Here is an 18,871-nt window from a genome sequence, read left to right on the forward strand (position 1 = left end):
GGGTGGTATTCTATTCCAAAGTGAAAATAATTAATTTACTGTCATTGTGGTATTTGAAAATATCATCCAAATATCAATTTAAACAAAACACTTCTGATAAAAATTAGACAAAAGGAAATATAGGTACAAACTAGCTGTCGCCCGCGACCCTGTCCGCGCGGGATTAAAAATAGATGTTGGCCGATCTCAGACCTACTACCAAATACGAAAAAAAAATATTTATCAGGCGTTTAGCTAACTACAGCAAAAACTGACGTATATGTAACTTGACGTTGCTAAATTATAAGAGTTAGATGGAACGAACTAAAGAGTTCGCCTCTAATCTGTTTCTCTTTGGCGACTGTTTTTTTAAGAGAAGGTGGCAAACGAGCGGCGGGAACACCGAGGTGATCAACGACACCCATGGACATCTGCAACACCAGAGGAACTGCAGAAGCGTTGCCGGCCTTTAAGGAAATGGTATGCTCGCTTTTTGAAGGTCCCCAAGTCGTTTAGTGACTCGGTGACTGTGTAAGATGATTTAGGGTAAACTGTATTGTTATTGGTCTGTGTAATCGCTTTGTTCTCATAAATTAAAGCGACTTATAATAGGCATACTGTATTAGCATGATTGCGTCGTTTGTTACAATTTATTTACCCTAGCCTTATTAGCTCGCCCGGCGACTGTCAATGAATATTTTATCGGCCATATTAAAATAATGTTATCAAAAACATTGTTATCTCAATATTATTACTAGAAGAAAGAGAGGGATGCATATGTTTTTCTGTGTTGTGTTTCAGCTGAAAATTTATGAAACTTCATACACTTAGGTATGTCTTTTTATAACTAAGGTCAAAAAAAGGATTTGATAAAAGGGACCTTTAATTAATGACTGAGTCGCGAAGTGAATATAAGGCTAATTGCTTTGCCCTTTACAAACTCGACTATCATAATAGTTAAATATCAGTTTCACTCACTTTTGTAAAGTGACCTATATAAAGCATGATTGAAAAGGATAACGAATAATGTTTCACTGACTTTCAATTTCGCTTCTTTTTTAGGTTTCAAATGATTACGAAATGTTTTTTCTTACTAGCTGTCTCCCGCGACTCCGTCCGCGGGGAATTAAATAAAACCTTAATAAGTAGCCTATGTGCACTTTTAGACTATGTTCTACATCTATGCTAAATTTCAGCGAGATTCATTACCATCTCGATGGCTGGCATTCCACAACGACAAGATTTTCGCGTAACTTTTTACCTCGCACAGCCGCGTTGTGGAATACCCTGTCGTCAGCGGTATTTTCAAACAGTTACGACTTAGGGGCCCTCAGGAAAAGAGCGTATACCTTCCTTAAAGGCCGGCAACGCATCTGCGGTTGCTCTGGCGTTGCGGATGTCCATGGGCGTCGGATCAAATAATTTTAGGCGATTCGTTGCTCGTTTGCCCCCTTCTCCTATAAAAAAAATAAGAGATCATTTATCCAGGGAAATCTAAATAGTATACTTTAAAATAGAAAATGCCTCGTGAAATATTCTCCTTTACGTTACATTTGAAACGTTAAATTGTATTCTGTACAATTCACAACATTCGTGTGAATAATTGACAGTGAAACAATGGGGTGTGTGCCGTCGCAAATAAAGCGTGGAATAAAAATTGCACTCGACAATCTGACTACCGACGAACGACGTCAGTAGCGCTGTCGTGTAAAGGATTTGCTTTCGATCTATATTTTTTGCTGCGTGTCAACTTGTTAGTCTTACTATTGTTTCCAATTTTGCTACAATTGGTGTAGTTTAGACTGTGATTTAACATTGCAGCTTTGAGACTACACCAATTAAACTCTCTGTTCAGTCGCTTCAGTCTTTACAGACTGGTCGTGGTCATCAAGTAGCTGCTGTGACTCCTTTCACTAGACGCCTCCAGTCTTCCAGACTACTGCTTTCGCACATACATACAGGGGGACACCTACTGCTGCTTTGACCTACTCGTTCCACCTCATGAGGGATGTACGTAGTGCTCAGGTGACCATTTTTCCGAGGACTATTAACCGCTCAATGAATACATCATAATTGCGTCCTTATATGTGACTAAATACACTACTACTTGAATTATAAACTAATAAAAAAATAGACTCACGTATGTTAGTCCGTAGTCAGCACCGACTAGTGTTTTAGCTGTTTGTATGTCTCACGAAAGTTGGAATAATTTACTATTTGAATTAACTAAAGCTATCCATCCACAAAACATGCCTTATACAGGATGACGTCACATTTTAAGACGTAAAGTATAATATTACAATATCTTTTCTGTATAAAATATAGATATACAAGTATCTATTCATAAGAGGCCCCGTAGAACTTTTGTTGGCTTGTGGCCCATCCAATAAATCAGATAAGGACTTTCTAAGAAGGTAAAAATATCCCAGGGGTATATTGAAAGAAACCTTTACTATGATTTAGTAGTTTTCCCTTTTATTAAATTAAAATAATAAGATTTTAATGTACAGTATGTTCTTATTGACAGAAATTATGTATAACATTTTTCAATGTAAGTAAAAAAAAATCACAATTAGTATTTTATCTCATCCTGTATTATCACAGTATCGAGGTCGACTTCATCTCGAATGAATCTGAAAAAATCATCTTCAATTTTCTCAAATAATTTCGAGAGAATCACAACCAATTTTTCTGCATAACAAATCCTACTTGACCGTAATTGGGAAATGATTGCGACTTTCCATCAATTGAAACTCGTTAGTCTTACGTTGTTATTTGCCCCAGCTTCGTTCCAGTAAACAAAAAAAGAATTTAAAATCAGATCTGTAATTATTGAGTTTAAGGATTCGGAACACAAAAACTTATTTACAAATAACTAGCTATCGCACGCGAGTTCATCCGCGCGGTATAAAAAAAAACAAAATTGGTTGCTCATGTGTTCTTCCAGACTATGTTCTATATATATGAAAAATTTTATCAAGATCCGTTCAGCTGTTCTGGAGATATCTTCAAACAAACATCCATCCATCTAAACAATCGCATTTATAATATTTGTAAGAAGTAAGATAGTAAGATGAAAGATTTGCCAGTATAAGAAAATAATAAGATAAGACGCTTCTAGTGTAAAAGATATATATAAAATGGAAGTGGCAAACAACTAACACTATACCAAGAAACATAGAGTCAGCTGAGACTCGTAAATAGTGCGATCAGGGCACTTGCGGGAGATAAGCAACAATCTATGGGGCTTATATACCACTAGAGGAGTGTGATCTGTGGACATAGATGTAGTACGCACCTGTGGAACTGCCAGCTTACTTCTAACAATATATTTTAAGATAACTTTAGACCTATAACTTAATATTAAATTTTTTACCGACGCTTTAGAAGTACTTCTATTTTTAAATTATTTTTTGCGTGCTATAAAATTAATATTTCTGTTGGTATTGATTAATACATTCCTTAAATATTATTAAAAATTGTTATTAAAAAACGGTAGTTTGTTCTTCAATATTATAACGATCACAGGGAACTTGAGAGCTTATATTGGAGAACTAATATTGGATGCTAGAATTAAGATCAATTTATCTACCTTCTATGGTTAATATTAAAACATTTAACTTAATAGCACTATTAAAGAAAACATTCAATTAAAATTAAATTGTTGAAAATTTCGTAAGACATTGTAATAAATTAATAAAGAATAACTCGCGAGGAAAACAATAAAAAAAACTCGACCTGAAGATGGACCCCCAATCGGTCCGAAACTAGTCGGTGACGTCACCGGACGATCATGTTAATTAATTCAATATAAAGTTAGCCAAAAAAAGACATAATTATTGTACATACCTTTGGTAATTTACCGCTTAATTTTGTAAAGTAACGCGAAAAACAAAAGCGCCTGCGGTAAAAGTCATAGCACCAAGAAGCATAAATGAAAAATTGTATAATAAAAATATTTTATTATCTGTGAAAACCTAGTAACCTAGTGAGTGAAAACGAATGCATGATAGGAATATGAGATCTGATACGAGGCGCGCAGTTGTTTGTTAATAAACAGCAAAAGTCAATGAGGACTGCAAAACTTTTTAATTAAGCAAAGAGCGTTTTCAATTTGGAGTATAAATTTTATATTGGAAGAGCTCTATAAATAACTTTTTACACGAGTACTCTTCGACTCGACGGAGTGTTTTAATCAACGAATGAAATTGTTGCTATTTGGTAACACGCGAAAGATTTCGCTATTTTCATTTCGAATTCATTAAATTTAGTTAATCTCGCTATTTAAATATTTTAGCTTATATTTATTTTTAATATGTAAAATAATTAATTTAAAAATATCATTATAAATAATACAATTCCAAGCAAATAATTTAATAGTCCTAAAGTATATAAATATACAGTTGTATATCTTCTGATTATATGCAATCTTCTCATATCTGAGAAAAGATTCAAAGACCTAATCACCCCTGGCTTAGGGTAGGCTCCGAGCCCCTCGGTGGGGACGTAGAGTGAGCTGATGATGAAATTATATAAAAGTCGTACGTAAGAATATAAGTAAATCTTCAAGCAGCATTAAAGTTAAAGTAAAAGCCTCGAAATATTAAGTTATTACGCCATAATATATACAATATTATAACTAATAGAAAAAGTTTACCCGTAAAGTATATATCACCCCCAAATATGTATCACCAAAACTGCTTGCTATATAAGTACTTTGTTATTTATTTGTCAAGATCGCATTTCAAAACTCTACGTAAGACTAATCATGTTTTCTTATATTTTCTAATATCAGAGTGCGATAAAAGGGTTAAGATATTTTTAAGCTAAAATTACAATTAAAACGCAAGGTTTTTTACAATTAGTTTGTCACATCCATTGCTTTGTATCCGTGTTATTTTTTTTTATTTGCGAAATTATATTATATAATGTCTTGCTCACTCGTATATTTGTAAACAATATTATGTATGTCAAAAACATCTTTCAGTAAAAATAAGTACCAAACTATTTGATATTATATTCGGTAAAGCGTTCGTAACATCTTCAAAAAGGCGGAGCGAACGTCAGTTGAAAATATTGGTCCGTGCCGGCGTTACGTCAGCATGCAAATAATATAAGTGGTCAATCGGGCCTCATAAATCATCCAATATTTTTCCAGCCAATATTGAAATTCGTTGCTAAAAGTTTTAAACGCTGCAGCCTGAACGATGGTGATTTTTTTACCGTGATTCCTATATATGTAAATCTACACTAATATTACAACTAAAATAAATCATTCAAAAATAAAAATCTTAATCCAAACTTTTACAAAACACAAGCGGTCAACCGCGACTCCGCTCGCCCCAAGTTAAAAGAAATTAGTAGCCTATGCCTTTAGACTATGTTCTCCATCTGTCCAAATTTTAGCGAGATCTATGTAGCCGTTCAGAAGATAATGAAACAAACATCCATCCATCCGACCAATTGCATTTATAATATTAATAAGATGTAACGACGAATTGAAACTAAAGCAAAGTTTTTTATCTGGTGAAATTTTAATAGAAAAATTTCTAGTGAAACATTGTTTCTCTTAAAATCTAGAAAATTTTTGTTTGCAAAACTTTTCGATAAAAGTAACTTTATAAGCCTTTTTGCATAGTTTTGCTTCTAAAATATTATTTTAATATTGACCAAATATTTAACTTATTTAATATAGTTTTCACAGTGGTAGAGCCCGCTTTAACGTCTTCGCACGAATCGGCCCGGATCGCCCGGTGAAATACCACGACCACACAGAAGACAGGCGTGAAGTGGAAGCAATTCCGTGTTTCGTCTGATGAGTGTGCGTCCCGGAGTTAGTCCTCTTTCCCTTCCCACCCTTTTTCTTATAAGGTAAGGATGGGAAGTGGAAGTGGACTTTCCGGGTGAGAGGATGCATGGGAAGGGAAAATATTTTCTTTCCGTGTATCCTCTCTTCCGTCGATTAAGGGTAGGCAACGCATATCCAATTGCGTATGTCTATGGGCAACGGTCACTTCGCTATTACAGCGATTTCAGGTAGTCGCTCTCACGTTTGCCACCTTATGATATAAAAAAAAATGTTTTGCATTGAAAATGTGTCATACAATAACCCTTTTTCAAAACAAAAATTGTATTTAATCACTTCGCTTATCACTTAAGTATATTACAAACATGTTTTTGTTTTGAACTAGTTTAAGTTTTCTCATTTAAACTTAACCATTCTTTAGCCAACACCAAGTTTTAAATAAAATTTAACAGCACACACTCAGACGTTGTACTGCAAAAGCGTTTCTCTCACGATAATGGCACTTCCATGTAATGGCGCTGTGAAAGATTTCCCTTTTATCATTATTTTCGCTTAGCATTTTGTCGTTAGAATTAATTCAAACAGTATATGAAACTTCAATTTAGTTTATTTTGTTTTTTTTTTCATTATAACAAAGAGGGCAAATGCGCAGTGGGCTTAATATAAAGAAGTCATCGACTCCCATGAACATCTGTAGCACCAAAGGAAATGTAGAGACGTTACCGGCTTTGTAGAAGAGGAATGCTTTTTTGTGACTGAATTACTAGTAGAGACAGCTTCACCGCACTTGAGGTGTCACAGCTCAGATGACGCTTAGTGTAAACCTCAAGATATATGATTTGTTCTTCAACAAATGAACTTTTAGATTAGTTAATGTTTCGAACGATAACTTTAAAGGACATGAAAACCTGTCGATACATTTTTTTTATAAGAGAAGGAGGCAAATGATGTACAACGACTCCTATGGACATCCGCAACACAACAGAACAGATGCGTTGCTGGTCTTAAAGGAAATAGTAAATGTAAATGCCTCACTCAGATTTGTAGTTTATCTATACCCCTTTTACCCTACATATCCCCCTGGTACCCCACAATGTATGCTGGTAAATTAAAACGATTGCAAGAGTTAGAAGCAAAGGATTTAATGGACATGAATTATTTTATGAGATCCCCTCTCGCCGGAGCCACGATAAATTCATAATGATCCCTTAGGGTGTAACATATCGCACAAAACAAACCGTAAAACCGACGCCGTTAGATAATTGAACAATAATATTGTACTACAAATGTATTTAATTGCTGGAAGATTTCAGACTAATTGATATGCAAAATTTTACCATTGTACTAAACAAATACAACGTACAGTTAATACAGAGGGTTAGTCTAAAATTTATTTTCTTTCATAAATTCTCCTAATTATATTACCTTACTAATAATATATATCTTACTTTAATTCAAGGCTTAACAATTAAGTTTAAGCTTTAATTATCTTTAAATAACATAATATTAAAATTACAGACATTCTAAAATAAATTGAAATTAAAAAAAAGCATTTAGAAAATTGCATCTGGCACATATTTAGCAACGTCGAAAATGTCCGGCAATAAAAAAGGTATGCCAGGTAGACTTAAAAACAAAAATTTAATAATTACGCGTCTTAAAATGATTTTAAAATCCAGGATAAGTACGTGGACAAGGTGGATGCGCAGTAGTGAACGCAACCACTACCGACTGCCAGACTGCCTAGACTCTATCCGATAGAGCAAGAAGGCCGATGTATTACAAAATCAGCTGACCTGAAATTCTTTCTCGAAAACGTTGCTTCCTCCTATACTAATATAAATGCAAATGTTTAGATAGATGGATGTTTGTTTAAAGGTATCTCTAAAACTGTTGAACGGATCTCAATTAAATTTAGTATACATATAGAACATTGTGTAGGAAAACACAAAGGCTAGTTATTAAGATTTTTTTTTAATTCCTCGCGGACGGGCTCGGGTGAAATAGTAATTCTGGAATACATTTTGTTTCTTAAAATAAACAACGGACTCCGCTCTTAAGTATCTGGGTAGGTTCTCATAAAGCAAATTATTACGGATAGGACTATTGCTGCCAATAGGCCCGATATAGTAATAATAAACCGGTCTGAGAGTTGTGTAATGTTAGTCGATGTCACTATTCCACATGACGAGAATCTCGTGAAAGCTGAAAAGGAAAAATTGTTAAAATACCTAGATTTGGCTCACGAGGTTACCGCCATGTGGCGTATGAAATCGACTACCATTATTCCGATAGTCGTATCGGTGAATGGACTGATAGCGAAGAGTTTCGACCAACATCTCAAGAAGCTCTCGCTAAACAGTTGGATTAAGGGCCCGATACAAAAGGCAGTTATCCTAGAAACGGCACGCATCGTGGGAAGGTTCCTGTCTCTGCAGCCCTGATTACTGGTTGTTTGAGTCATGGGACTCCGCAGCCGATGGTGCTCTATTTTTAATATAATATATTTTGTATATATTTTTTTATTTTTTATATGAAATGTAATATATTAATAATGAGGCTAATAAATGAATAAGGGAAGCAAATGATATGTACGAATAAGTTTTAATTTCTCCTACCTGTTTCTCTATGTGTTATGCTAAAGTGCCAGCACCAAATACCTTTGTATTGTGTTCTGTATGCATTTCCCTGTTCCAATTCCCAGAACTATCTTGATAGGTTTCGTCTTAATGGTGTCAAAGACAGAAATGGGTCATACATTTGTGCCATATCTAAACAACGCTCGTAACACCCCTGAGTGCTGTCTACAATTAACAAAGTTACTATATATTTGTTTCGTTAATGTTTAAATTATAAACATTTAAATTGGTTACAACGTTTGTTGATTTGTAAATGTAATGTGTTATAGTTATAAATTATGCGCCGATAGATGGCGCTGTACAGTATTTTAGTTTACTTATAACGCGATATTGAAATATTGTTCCTATAAAATTAACAATAACTTGACTTCAAGTTATGGAAAAGACTCAGACTTGGAGCAAGTTTTTGGATACGTGAAAGAATTCATAGAATTTTATTTGGTAAGAACTTTTATCAGCATTGACAAATCTCTAGTATTTTAGAATAGAAAGCAAATAATATATTAAATTCAGTAACTGTCGCGAGCAGTGACAACTCGCTGCACGCCCCTCCCCTTTCCTGCAACAGTATTTCTCTAAAGGCGATCGCAGAAATGTTTTCAAAGCAATTTCTAAGATAATCTTATATACAAAGCTTTAACAAACACAAGGTAACTTTAATGCCAACATTCCGGTAACATAATTTACTAAGGCATGTTATTAAGATATATTTATTATTCGAAATAGAGATGTAAAGATTTTAAGTTGTATAATCCTAATTTTTTTTTATATCATAAGGTGGCAAACGAGCGAGCGGCCACCTGAAATCGCTGTAATAGCGAAGCGACCGTTGCCCATAGACATACGCAATTGCATATGCATTGCCTACCTTTAATCGACGGAGGAGAGGATGCACAGAAAGAAAATATATTCCCTTTCCATTCATCCTCTCATCCGGAAAGACCATTTCCACTTCCCATCCTTTCCTTATAAGAAAAAGGGTGAGACGTGAAAGAGGACTAAATCAGGCCTCCGGGACGCACACTCATCAGACGAAACGCGGAATTGCTTCCACTTGACGCCTGTCTTCTGTGTGGTCGTGGTATTTCACCGGGTGAGCCGGGACAATTCGTGCGAAGATGTTAAAGCGGGCTCTACCACTGTTAGCGTGCTCTACCACTGTTAACCTAAATATTCGATTAAATATATTTATTTATTCATCTTGTATAGAGTTGCGAACGCGTCTTGAATACAAATAGGGGTACTCCAGACATCGCAGCTAAAAAATGAAGGATGCTTTTAGAATCATACCTTCAGGAAGGAAGAATTTCAATATCACATCGTGAAATATTACTTGATTTATGAGCCACGCTCGGCTACTTGTGTATTATTATTTTTACGCACAGCCCTTTCTCTGTTATAGACTGGAACAATATTTTTCATCTATAATTTTATAAAAAAAACACATTCTTTACATTAAATTAGACTATATTAAAATTATTTACTTACTAGCTGTCGCCCACGGCTCCGCCTGCACGGAATAAAAAATAGCGTATGTATTCTTCCAGACTGCGTTCTACATCTTTGACAAATTTCATCAAAATCCGTTTAGCCGTTCAGAAGATACCTTCTAATAAACAACCATCCATCTAAACTTTCGCAATGATAATATTAGTAAGATTTCCTGCTTGACTATTTTATTAAATGCATGTTGAGGTTAACATTTCTTCTAAGCCCTTCTCTTTTATGATGACTCTATGTTCTATGTTTTTCTTACATATCAAACAGTTAAATATTAAAACAGTCAAGTAAATTGCCTTTATATAAAAGGCGTAAAGTTAAATAATAAAATTCATTTATTTTCGAATACAAATTTTACATATGAAGGGCTCTACAAATAATTGTAGAGGCGAGCACTCTTCACACCGGCGTATTATAATCGATAACCATACTGCGAAATTGCACGTATTATAAATAAGTTGTAAAAAAATATTTTTATTGTTGTAACATTGATTTATGAACTATTAAATAATAGAAGTTAAGTTTAATTCAATCCAATTGACCCTTGCTATCCTTTTGAGGATTGTGTTAATGCAGTTTTGAGGTTATGTACTGTGGCGTGATTAAAAAAATAATTTGCTCACCCTATTCTATTTGATACTAGCTGTCGCCAGCGACTCCGTCCGCGAGGAATTAAAAAAATCTTACTTATTAATCTATATGTTCTTCCAGACTATGTTCTATATGTATACTAAACTTTATCTAGATCTGCTCAGCCGTTCTGGAGATACCTTCAAATAAACATCCATCTAAACTTTAACATTTTTAATATTAGTAAGATTGAATTTATTGTAAAATTATTTTAGTTTCTTTGAGTGAAAGAGGAGTTAATTTTCGGGGTCGTAACATTCTTACGTAAAACAAGGTAGTTAAGTCTCCTGATAAAGGCATTGCCTGTGAATGGGTCACGTTGGCTGACTCGGCTTTTCATGTCACGTGCATCACGCTGCCCTAACAATGTTACCCCATTCTGTATCTATTACAGTGACGTCACCAATTTGCTAAGGATAGTAATTGAGATACGAAGAACAGAGTTCTTGCAGACTTATTTTATTTTACTTTAGTTAAAACTTACCTCTATTTCTCTACTTTTAATACCGTTTTTCACTTTTATACTTTTATTCCATTAACAGCATTTATGTTTGAATAGCTTTTAGGTTTTTATCGTTCAAAGATCAAAACTTACCATAGGTTTCTGACACCAAAATCTCTGTATAAAACATATAACAGAGCTGATCCTGTTATTATCTTTTACAAACGTGATAACAATGTTTTAAACACAGATGTTGGACTTGGAAACCCACTGTTAGTCTTTATATTTTTAGTAGTAACCTCGATACATGTAAACTTTAAACGGACAATTTTATATTAGAAAATAATATTGAATACCTGATAGTTTTAATTCATTATAATTTTAATATTGTTCAATAAATTGACTTATAATGTCTAAGAAAATTGTTTAAAAGGTTAGTGAGTAATGCCATTAGTAAACTTTTAATGATATTCCATCAGCAGCGTTTTCACAACTGAAATTAAATAACTTAAGCTCAACGTTTTAGGTTAATTGAATAAGTTTTGAGACATTGTTTAAGAAATATAACATGAAAATACTTTGACGTTACAAAAACTTGACATTATTTTACATGCGAAAGTTAATTGTTTTTTTTTATTTATTTTTCTGTATTCAATTATATTTATTTTATTAATAAAATATCTCCTGTCTCTATCTCTCTCTATCTAGCTCTCTGTCTAGCTTGCATCCGTCAAGGTGGTGGGGTCAGCTTTCCCAATCCGGTTTTTCCACTTCGCTCTTTCTACTACATCTTCTGATACTTGACACTCGCTTATGTCCTTTATTACTACATCTTTCCATCTAGTTTTGGGTCTGCCCCTGGATCTCTGCCAAATTAAATTTTTTGAAATATCTAATTAAAATAAAACAGCATTTAGCCTACTAACCTTTATAAATGGCCAGGCTTAAAGCGTAGTGTTTTGTGCCTATTTGATTTTTGCCATTTTGGCGCTGACGGTTGCGGTTGGTCTCAGTGGCGAGAATTGGAACTAATAATAGAGATGGAAACAACTGTCAGGAACTTCAAAAGGCGCGTTTTAGTAGGAACAAAACTAAAGCTATCGTTTCCAAGCAATGACCTATCCTTTATAGAGATCAGTGTTTCAACCTGTATTTTTATACAATAATGCTTTAAAAGTATGAAAATTTCCAGTGTAAAATTTATTAAAAAAATAAATCCAGACTATTAAGGGAAGAGATATACGTATGTACATAACACTGATATCTGAATTAACTAAACGGTGTTTTATTTTTCAATTTTAAGCTTTAGGTTCAATCTAACCAATGTTATTTTAAGACCTACACATAATCAAATTATATAAAGTTTAATTCAATTTTTTCCGAATAATTTAAAGAAAATTATCTGTCCAATACCAACGTGCAGACATCTATATATATAAAAGAAAGTCGTGTTAGTTACAACATTTATAACTCAAGAACGGCTTTACCGATATGGCTGAAAATTGGTGAGGAGGTTGCTTATAGCCAGGAGGCGGACATTGGATACTAATTATTCATATTTTATTTTCGAATTAATGCCTTGAAGAGCTGCTTTTTATTTAACTTACAAATATTATAAATGCGAATGTTTAGATGGATGGGTGTTTGAAGATATCTCTAGAACGGATCTCGATTAAATTTGGCATACATATATAGTCTGAAAGAACACATAGACTACGCTAATTAAGCTTTTTTAGCGGACGGAGCAGGCGACAGCTGGTATAATATAGACTTATGAACATCAACGCATAACTCTGCCTACTCTCTTATAAACAAGCGCTCAGTTATTTAATTTTATAACTCGTTGGCTGTACAACTCAAAATGTCCAACAATCGCTTTGAAGTTGCAGCCATACATTTGCCGGTAGGATTTTGTACACGAATTGTGTATTTTCTGGAATACGTTGGGTGTTTAATAATTGAAGTCGGAACAAAGCGTCAGTATGCTTGTACTGAAGCAATATCAAAATAACTGTTGTATTTCTGTGAGAGTTTTGTTTTTGTATAACAACAGCTGCTAGATTTATATAGAGTTGATATTATACAAATAAATAGACAAATAATAACGTATTATTTAACTGAAAGAATCTATATGTCGTTGTTTAGAATTTCAGTAAAGAAGTAGAAAGAAGATACAACAAATTGTATCGATGGAATCTTCAAACAGAGAAAAGTTGCATATTTAGGCCATGACTTGCGACATGAAAAATATTACCTTCTTCAACTCATTATGAAGGGCAAAATCGTAGGCAGAAGACGAGTTGGAAGGAGGAGAAAGTCGTGGCTAAGAAACATCCGGGAATGGACCAATATTGCCAGCGTTGAACCACTTTTTCGCTTGGCACAGGACAGGAAAGAGTTCGCTGAGCTGACTGGAAGAAGAAGAAGAAGGAATCTTCAACAACGCCTGGTAATCGACGATGAAGTGCAGGTAAGTTCATTGAGAAAGGATCCTGTTGGAGACTTCAGTCATGATGCTAGAAGCCATTTCACGCTTTATATACATTTAAATAGAGACACAGTTCATATTAGATAGAGGATTTTATCAAGACAACTATTTATAAGACTGCTAGTTAAACGGTCAGTGGTAATTCTATCAGTAATAAGATTTAGATTTCTTCTCATAAACAAACGCTAATAACCTACTTTAGTAATTTAACATTATAAGTGTTTCATGACTTACTTGACTTCTAGTTTTACGTCCCTGTAGTGGGGCAGATGGCGTCCTCAGTGCGCCGCCAGTTTGCTCTTTCTTGGGCTCTGCGTTTGCTCTCGGACCATGTCAGCCCGATATCCTTCATGTCTTCAGCTACTGAGCGCTGCCAAGTTTGTGTGTGCATTAGTGTTGCATACTTTAAATAATCTTACTAATATTATAAATGCCAATGTTTTGATGGATGGATGTTGGTTTAGCACATAGGTTACTGCTTCTGATTTTTTGAATCCCTCGTAGACGGAGTCGCGGGCGTTTGCAAGAGTCATAATACAAGCATAAAGTAATACAATTAATATAGAATGAATTGTTTACAAGAAGTTCATTAACCAGAGTTGGTCGCGTGTCGCCACGCCATTTTAAACAATCGAGGTAGTTGTTGCACGTACAGCGGACCGTTTTCATTTTAATAATTGGTTTGCGTACAAAGAACTCGCTAGTGGTTGTTAAAAATCATCAATGTTACCTGTTAAAATGTTTTTTTTTAGTTTTTTTTTGTAAAACACTTTTATGAAATCAAATTACATTTTTAGTTCGAAGTTAGTGGTTTGTGTATTTTATAAAATTGACAACACAAGTTAATAGGTAGTTAATATAATGCTCGAGCAATGATTAACCGTGGGTTTCTGAGATATAAATCCCCATTTATGTTATTTCTATTTTGTCAAACTTAATGACAAAATCTCTGTATAAAACATACTTTTATACAGAGTTTTCGGTCTCAGAAACCCACGATAATGGCGTCTTGTAACGGCAGTAAACATAAATGAGATGTACATACGTTAAGTGTTAAAGCAGAAACTTTAATTAAGTTCAGTGTTGAATTTACTGACTTACTTAACTCGGTAAATCCAACGATCATTATGTTTACTTCGCAAATAGATAACAGTAAAGCTTAAACTTAATTGACTAAATTAAAGTAGTAATATAAGATTTCAGTAATAAATTAAAAAATTATAGGCTAAACTCACTTTGGGTTATCCTAGATAGTTTGTAATGGAAATTCATTTAATTGTCAGTTACTATAAACTTTTTTTTACTTACATAAATTACTTTCATTTAAGTTTTTTACTGTAACAATAATAAGCACTGATTATTTTATTTCGTTATAACCACCGAAAGATACGAAGCTTACCCAAAGTTGCGGGTGACTAGACCATAGTCAACCACGCTGGCCCGGTGCGGGAAGACTTCAAAATATATCTATGAATTTCTTCGCAGATATGTAAAGGTTGCATCACGATGTTTCATTCACCGTAAGAACATCGGATCTGTACATATAAAATCAAAAAACACATTGGTACATCACAGGAATCGAACCTGGGTGCATAGATTTTAGTTCGGTCCAGTTCTAACAACTGCGCCAATGACACCAAAGCTCGACGGATGATTATTTTATTTCATTGCAAAAAAGTTTAACCTGCTAATTTTAAGAGCATGTTATCTATTTATTTTAGTAGAGTTATAATCATTATTTCTAAATTATCAATACCAAAATTTACTATACATTTTGAAACACCACACAATGGGTATTACAAGCAGATAGTATAACCAATTAGTGACATAACGATAAACAGCGCGGAATATATACTCTCAAGGGTGTATTTAGGCAAGTTAATATGACCCGTTTCGTTAATAGGCGTCCGGCATCCGATATCGTTACCGGCTACCTAACAACCGAACAAATTAATGTAAGTATATACAGTAAATAACGCAAAGGTTCAAAGGTATGTATCAAGGACACAAAGATGTAAATAATAGCTTTACATAATCAGTCAAATATGTATATAATATTTGTCATAGTACTTCTATGTTTAGTGGGGATTTTAGTAGATTATACTTTAGTATGTTCTTAATATGCTTCAGAGGTAAAGAAAGAAACTTTTTTTTAAGTGTCGGTGGCTCAGTGGTTAAAGCACTTGAATTGTAATCTACAGGTCCTGGGTTCGAATCCCGCTATGTACCAATATATGTGTGAAGTCATTAACCCGCACTGGGCCAGCGTGGTTGACTATCGCCTTACTACCCCTAACTTAGGGTAGGCTCCAAGCCTCTCAGTGGGGACGTATAGTGAGCTGATGAAGTTTTTATCGTTATTAAGTATACGAAAACTCTTTAACTTACAAAGAATGTGTAGTTATGTGTTTTTATTGAAACCCACAGAAAAACAACACAAGCATGGAGTACTGTTCAAAGAAAAAAAATTGTTCGAAATGATGCTTGACAGGGGAGAGGGTTGTAACTAAAAGATTGCGGGGGTGAAATTGCAACAGAGCTTGCTAGACATAGCGTGACAAAAAAAACATGGCTTGACGTATTCTTATGTTCTATGTTATATATTGTAACTTTTTTTATATGATAACCACAACGATTAAAATTGATTGGAATCAATTACAGACAAATAGAATACGTACATACATACATAATACAATACTTCAAGTAATGTTGTAATGCGAAATTGGATTGAAAAAAGTGTTTTTTAAGCCATATATAATCACAAATAAGAACCTTAAGTACACGAAAGAAATGTTTGCATTGTTCTTAATACAATAACTAGCTATCGCCCGCGACTCCGTCCGCCTGGATAAAATAATAAACTCCAAATCCACATCACATCCATCTAAACATTCGCATAATATTAGTAATTTAAATAAAAAGCTGTTCTTTAAGGCATAAATTCGAAAAAAAAAATGAATAAATAGTATCCTATGTCCGTCTCCTGGCTCTACGCTTCCTCCTCATTAATTTTCAACCATATCAGTAAAGCCGTTGTTATAAATAGTTTAACTAACACGACTTTCTTTCTTATATCGATATCTTACTAATATTATAATTGCGAATGTTTGGATGGATGGATGTTTGTTTGAAGGTATTTACAGAACGGATGCATGGATCACGCTAAAATATGGCATAGATGACATAGTCTGGAAAACACATAGGCTATACAGTTTATTCCGTGCGGATGGAGTCGCGGGCGATAGCTAGTAGGTAATAAATATAACATATTCAAATTCACGTCATGCGACTTAGTACGCATAAGTGATTAATATTCTCAGTGCGCTTTACTATCATAACTTGGAAACATTCGTAGCAAGCGAGGGGTTAGGGGAGAGGGGAGTGGTGGAGAGGGGCGAGGGGGAGAGGGGAGAGGGGAGTGGTGGAGAGGGGCGAGGGGAGAGGGGAGAGGGGAGTGGTGGAGAGGGGTAAACCACAAATCTTAAGATTGAGGTTTGCAAAATACCGCACAGAATATACAAATTTGCATATTACGAGAAATTGTAGGGGTAACCTTACGATTTTTGAATCTGATTATGCTTTCGTATAATTATTAGATTTCATTTGTGAAAAACCAACAGAAAAATAAACAAATTCATGTTTTCCATAGAATATTATTCGAAAATGAACGAAAAACAAAATAGTAAATATATGGTTGAGTCAAATCAAGTACTTTCCTAAGTTGGTTGTCCTAGAGGAAATAAAAGAGATTTTCTTAAAAATTACACGACATGTACAAAACAAACAGAAACATAAATAAACGATTATACGAATTGTTTAAATCTAATATTATATTATAAATGCTAAATTAAGATGGATGGATGTTTGTTAGAAGGTATCTCCAGAACGGCTGAACGGATCTTGATGAAATTTGGCATGGATGTAGAACTTAGTCTTGAAGAACACATATGCTAAGTTTTTTCTTTTAATTCCGCGCGGAAGGAGTTGTGGTTGACAGCCAGTTATATATAGCGCCAATAGCCTTATGGTTAAGGGTACGGATTTTCGATCTCGAGGTCGGGGGTTCGAATTCATTCGACTACTGTAAATGGTCCTAGCACAAGCTTAGAGCTTAGTTGGAATGGTACAAGAAATATTAATGAATTTATACAAATCTGCTAATATTTTCTAGAAAAAAAAATATATATACAAAATACCTGTAATCTATACGTTTACGAAAAGTTTATCTAACAATTTTCTACGCAACATTGTAACTATACGATAAAGGATTGACAATATTGTAAAATGATACGGTTAGGAACAACGCGGCGTTGCAGCTGCATTGATTTCACCATTGACTTGAATAACTGCCGACCATTTGCAAGTGTCTATAATTTCTAAAGCCAGCGTTGTACTAATACAAGTAGGTTTTACAAATAAATATGATTAATTTGTATAAAACTAGCTGAAGCCCGCGACTCCGTCCGCGCGGTATTGTAAAAAAATCTTGCCGAAACATCCAAGCCAAATTTCATTGAGATCTGTTTAGCCGTTCATCCATCCATCTAAAGATTCGCATTTTTAATATTATTAATATAATACACAAAAACAATTTTTTCATACTATCGCTAGAAGTCACTAAATTAAGAACCTTACTGTATTAACCCAAAAAATATATTGGACACTGTTTAACCCTTTGAACGCCGTTAAAGGATATTATGGATGTTAAAGTAGTTATATGTTTCACTATATGTAGGTATCAAGTCAAGAATTCATTTTGCGAGTCTACTTATGTTCATGTAATCAATAGCCAGGGTTTGTAATCAACGCCGGCCATTATTGTCACGGTAAAATAAGGTTGACGTATATTTAAACTAATGTCATCATCAACCAAGGACCGAAGTTTCTAGAACTCAATAGCACTCACAAAGTGCTCCAGAGAGACTGTTATCATGTGGTCAAAAAATAAAATAATGATGATGGGAAGGGGGGGTGGCTGAAATCCAGCTCGACACTGGAATCTGACCTGTGTTGGCAAAGCTGAGCCACCCCCTTTTGCCAGCACTATCTCTGTATAACAGTGTGTTGTATAATTTTGTTCAGTTTTTTTTTATGGCAATAAAGTTTTTTATTATTATTGTTAATATTCCTTTCCTCTTGTCATGAATCCCACACTGGTAAAATCTACAGCAAAATTTAATTTCTGTATAACCTACAAAAATATATGACTATTTGAAAAAAAATACTTTTCTCAGTAAAAATGTATAACTAAAAGGCTCTAATTGAATTTTCAATAGTAACTATTAGGACGTGAAAAATTCAATTTTCTTCGTCGATTTAACGAGGAATGTTCGAGAAAAAAGCGGCTCTTAGTTGAAGCGCAATCTCGGGACATGGGAAGAATGTGA

Source organism: Papilio xuthus, unplaced genomic scaffold (assembly GCF_000836235.2).
Source record: "Papilio xuthus unplaced genomic scaffold, Pxut_1.1 DF826115.1, whole genome shotgun sequence".
NCBI lineage: Eukaryota > Metazoa > Arthropoda > Insecta > Lepidoptera > Papilionidae > Papilio > Papilio xuthus.